The following is a 5,848-nucleotide window of genomic DNA, read 5'->3' on the forward strand; positions in this document are numbered from 1 at the left end:
CAGCCTCTAAGTTGCAGCCTGACGTGTTTCATTAAATGATGATACTTTGCTCTTTACCTTGAAAGAGAACAGTAGACACCGGTTATTTTGTGTCTCTTTCAGAAGAATTTGCAGACTATGTCTTCATAGTTTCTCAAAAACCTCAGAACTGTTCACCTTGATCTTAATCCATCTCATTCAAACCATTACAAGATTATAAAAGGCATTTTGCTTGGTTGCTGTAATCAAAGTTGGATCCAATGATCCGATTCAAATACTGTAAAGCTATAATGGGACAAGTCAGAAGAAAAACTTCATTTCCTGTTTCACAGCACGTGATCAGTCACAAAAATGCTTTATATGGATTTGCTGTGTCTGTTAACTTCAGTGTTTATTCTTTGCTCATTCTTCTCAGATTTCACCATTTTAAAACTTTGACCAGTATTGGGAACTTTGTTATTTTTTTTATTGATTTTTTTTTTTTTTCCCCTTTTTTTTTCAGTGCAATAAATGCTTGTCTCACAGTGATTGTTGATTCAGGATTGACAGCAACGGCGTTGACACACAAGTGGATACACTCTTCTACAAACAAATAGCTGGGGAAGAATCATCTCTTCTATTTCCTACACTTAAGTCTCAGGAATCTATCTTTGACCTTGTGCATATATGTTGTAAGAATTATTGAGGAATAAGGATGATGGCAGATACTGTTTACAGACTAAGTTGCAACACTCCCCACACAGAATGAAAATACAAAATGCCTTAAGGCAGCCTTCCCTGGGGTGGTAGCTGGGTGAGTTTTCAGCTGTAATTCTGGCTTTCACTCACGGATGCTGCTGGGGTTGCCATTGGAAATGTGTGAATAAACGGGTAACTGAGCTCTTGGGGAAGTTAATATCTCTTTTTCTGTACTTGGACTGTGTTGGTCTGTAAGACTGTGAAGGGGTGAGGGTGTCTAGGAGACAGACCGCTGGGGGACCTGAACCCAAACACCCATCTCTCGCTTCCCCCTCAGCTCGCTCTGTTCAGTCCGCTGCCGTTACTTCACCTTCATAGATCAGGTCCAGCCTTCTTTTTGGTTCCTCCTCGCTTTTAGAAAACAACTCCACTAAAACACGTTGCTTCCTCCCATTACCGTTGCCTTGATATAATAGATCAAAGGAAAATACGCAGAGTAAATTGCCTGTTTGAGCAAACATCATCTTTTGTTGACTGTTTTAGCGAATGCCTGCCCAAATGGCGCACGGCTGACCCCCTGCCTGAGCGGAGGTCTGCACGACCTGTTCCCAACCGGCTCTGCTCAAGTACCAGGTGCCTAGACCCTGGCAAACAAGCTGGCCAAACCAGTGCTGCTTTCAATTACTCAATACTTGCTCTGCCTAAAGGCGTAATCTTTAACAGGAGTCTAACGTATTTTGCCTCGCTTGCATTTTTGTCCTCTAACCTTTCTGCTAAACCCAGTTAAACAAGGCAATAACTCTGCTGTTACTTTTTGTGTAGCTTGAGATGAGGGGAAAAATCAAAATTGGCACGTACGAAGGAGATGAAACAACGTAGCTCTGCCTAATCGTAGCTCTTATTGCCTACAGGGTCTTGACAATGCTCTTGGCTTTGTGGGGGAAAGTTGGAAAAGCAAGAACGAAGAAATCTCTGCTCATTTTTCCTGCTTTACCTGTTGCGTATGGGCAGAGTCCAAGGTGCTTTTGACACTCATTGCTTCTAAATGCTGCTCGCTCTTTAGATTTAAAACAAGTTACAAGATTTTTTTTTTTTTTTTTTTTTTTTTAGTGAAGTTATGCATCTGATAGGCACATATGTACAAGTTTGTGAAGACTGCAGGATGAGGAATAGTTTCAACACTTCCACAAAATAAACAGTGTGATTATACAATAAAAAATTGGCTAAGATCTGTCAACATTTTAATAGACACAGCTTCTTGTTTAAAGATTAAGGTTTTTTTATTGTTTACCATTCAGCTTTATAACACAGAAGAAAATGAATGTGCTTATTTCGTTTACTTGATGTCTAGCTATTAATGAGGTGCCATAGAGAAAATGAAAGTTGTCTCACACACTGATATTTCTTAAAACATGCTCTTTTCCAGAGAGAATTTATCAGAAAAAATACTTCATTTTAAATTCAAACTCTCAATATTATTTCCAGTGGAAACTGTCTGTCCTGGACCTCCGATTTCAAGATGTGACCATTGGAGAAGAATAGAATTTGTGTTTCAGAGTTGCAGGAATAAAGGCTGTATTTTAGAATAAGTAGTCAGTTAATATTTTATATTATTTCCATCATTCTTCACATTTAGAGAAGATAGTCTAGCAGCGGTACTAATTTTACTTCCACTCTGTTTTCATGTACCGTAACTTCTTTACATAAGAGTAATTTATTTTTTTTATGCTTTCTGTTGGGTTGTATAACTAATTTGTATATGTTTCCTTTTTTGGCCCTCTCAGTGATACCCTCTTTGTAAAATCTCACCAAGCTATTAAATATTTTCCTGAGGTAATACAGGCAACCTTTCATCTAAACCTGTGCTACCTACCATACTGATAAGAATGGTCAAAGATACCTGGGAAAAATTTGGCAACTCCCTCTGTTCGCTCTGGCGTTGATCCATATTGCTTAGGCTTTATTCCACATTTATCCACAGCCCTTCATCTCAATCTTGCTCACCTTTCCTCAGCTGGGTCCTGAACTAATGAAAACATTTGCAGCTTTTTGTTTTTATTATTTTTTTTATTTTTTTATTTTGCATTTTGACTTACAGGGGTCCTGAATGCAAATTGCGCTAGAAGCCCAGTGATGTCAAAGCTCCCAAAATCAAATGCTGGTCTTCAGAATCGGGCCTCTCATCTACCCAAGGAAATTATTTTCAAAGACTACTTAAGGTAATTTTAAAAGGCTTTTTAAAATAGTGGAAATGTGTTTGTGAATAACTGATAACACTCTGAGTCCTGCTTCACTCCTTATTTCTCCCACAGAATTTTCAGGAGTTGCTTCTTTTACTCCCATGGTTCAGGAATTGTACTTTGTGCTGTTAAACTCTATTTAAACAATATTGCACATTTTCCAAGGCAGAAAATGGTTTAATAATAAATCTTTTACATGTTCTGGCTGACTGTACCGGGTTAAAGGTTTTTAAGTAAAAGTCAGTGCTGAGCGTGGCGCATATAATTCAGACAATCATTGCACAAACAATACAAAGTCCATTCATTATCTAATTGGAGGCTTTCTTATATCTTTTTTTACCAGGCAAGATCTCTATTTATTAACCTCATCACTTTCATTATTGTAAGAAAGAAGTCTTAACTACTGATACTCAGGTGATTTTTTAATTTCTTTTTGTTCCCAAAGTCCCCTTTCCAAAAGTTTGTCTTTTATTTCTTCAGGGTCTGAGTATGTACTCGCCATGGTACTCACTTCAGACAAAGAAATACTGTCTTACTAATTCATGAAAAGATATTGCCTCCTCTCAAGGGTGATTCAAAGTACCTAGATTAGTCTCTTTCTCTGGCTCACCTTCTGCCTGGTAGAGCCAAACTCTGAGTCCACTCAGGTAATTCCGTTTATTCTTGAACTCTCAAAACAGCCTTGATAAGCTGGAGGTTAATAAGCCTTGCCTTAGTAAGATTTGACACACAAAAGTCAGTGTCTCACTTAAAACCTTGAGTCTGGATCCTGTGCTCTTGTTCTCTTCCATGCTGGAGCAGTCTGTGCCTGAAGGACTGCAACCCCTGGGAAGGACTCACCTAGGAGAAGTTCGTGGAGAACTGTGTCCTGTGGGAGGGACCCCACGCTGGAGCAGGGGAAGAGTGAGGAGTCCTCCCCCTGAGGAGGAAGGAGCGACAGAGACAACGTGTGACGAACTGACCCCAACCCCTATTCCCTGTCCCTCTGTGCCTAGCAGAAAGTATGCAGGGCACAAGAATTTGGGAGGGGACACAGCTGGGACAGCTGACCCCAATTGGCCAAAGGAATATTCCATACCATGTGATGTCATGCCCAGTATATAAACTGGGGGGAGTTGGCCCAGAGGGGTGGATCACTGCTCGGGAACTGGCTGGGCATCGGTCAGTGAGTAGCGAGCAATTGCATTGTGCATCACTTGTTTTGTATATTCTAATTCTTTTATTATTACTGTCATGTTATTATTGTTATTATCATCACAATCATTATTATTATCTTCTTCCTTTTTGTCCTATTAAGCTGTCTTTATCTCAACCCAGGAGTTTTACTTTTTTTTTTTTTTTTTTATTCTCTCCCCTATCCCACTGCAGCGGGGAGTGAGCAAGTGGCTGCATGGTGCTTAGTTGCTGGCTGGGGTTAAACCACAACAATACAGTAAGTTTCTTTTTTACAGGTTAAAATATATACCAGGAGCGTACTGGCACCCTTAGTCCCAGTAATCACAGCTTCTCTGTCAAGAGGGAAATACAGTATGGCTGTGTACAAGACACAATGTCTGTTCTGGTGCTGCCTCCCTAATAAGGAGAAGAGAATACGAGCACTCTTTTCTCCTAGTGCCATCCTTAAATAAAGAAACCAGGATTATTTCTAAGTAGAAAATTATAAGTAACAATCCATGTTTGATTGAGAGAGCGCTCAGGTCCAGGAACTCAGCTGTGTAACGTCCAGGTTTATTACTCATGTCTACTAGTGGATAATACTACTATTATTTTTAGCTTTATGGCTAATAACTATCAGTATAACTATGGGCTAGAGAGTTTCTACTACCAACAGCATGACTTTCACTGTTCTTACTACTTACTAATGCCCCCTTCCCTAAAATTCCTCAAAAAATCCTTCCAAAAGAAGGTCAAAAGAAAATTTCTGTTTTAGTTATTAAAGAGCTTGGATCAGATTTGTGAAACATGACAGATCAAAGAAACACACACGCAGACAAGGAATGCTCTGAAGAGCGGCTAAGCAGAGACTACGTGCCATGGAGGCTCCGGGGAGAGCGATGGAGCAATTGACCACCCAACCAGTGAGTGGGTGCCTTTGTTTTAGACAAAATGGCTATATCAGCTAAGTGTAACAACCACTTTATAACTGATTGTCCCTGACAAAGAAATGCAGACTTACAACAGGACAAAACTAGTTTAAGGGGTATACTTACTCTTATAGTAACATGGCTTATGTATATGTATTAGATCTGCTTTTATACTATGAACCTATGACACTAATTGATAGTAATTTTTATTCATAACTATATTAGCCATTAGCTGCTGCTTCTATACTTTTTGGTAGAGCCCTGTCATTCTCTAAGCAAGTGACCTTACCTGCTGTGACTTCACCTACGACTAGCATCTGGTCAAGGTGCAGTGCAAACACCACAGACTGAGGCAAGCCTGAAGAGCTGTTTAGTGATTATCATGGCTTTATGATTTATATGAATTATGTGGAGCCAAATCATGGCTCAACTTTGTATTGAGTTTGCAAAGCCTCAGAACTGAGGCTTGTCAGGCTTGTTCAGTCTGATCTTTTACTGGCCTGTCTGCAACTTTGCTGTTGCAGCTAAACCAAATAAAACAACTTGTCTATTTGACCAAATGTCTATGGCTAATTTATTTTACTTTTATCTGTCTATAGTATGATCATTGTCTTATATAGATACTTGTAACAAGTAGTCACTCTAAGTAGAATGAAACATAGCTGCCTGTTAACATAATGAAATACAGATCTGGTATAATAGTAGCAGCTTTGAGTAGCAAAGACAACGGATGTGGCATGAAGGAACACAAGCATGAACTATTTAAGAGCACTTTGGGGATCTCATGGTTATAAACAACTCAGCCAGACCAGCATGGGGAACACATACATGGTTCAGCCCAACTCAAAGTACAAAAAACAATGAATA

This window comes from Aquila chrysaetos, chromosome 16 (genome assembly GCF_900496995.4).
Source record: "Aquila chrysaetos chrysaetos chromosome 16, bAquChr1.4, whole genome shotgun sequence".
In the NCBI taxonomy this organism is placed as follows: domain Eukaryota; kingdom Metazoa; phylum Chordata; class Aves; order Accipitriformes; family Accipitridae; genus Aquila; species Aquila chrysaetos.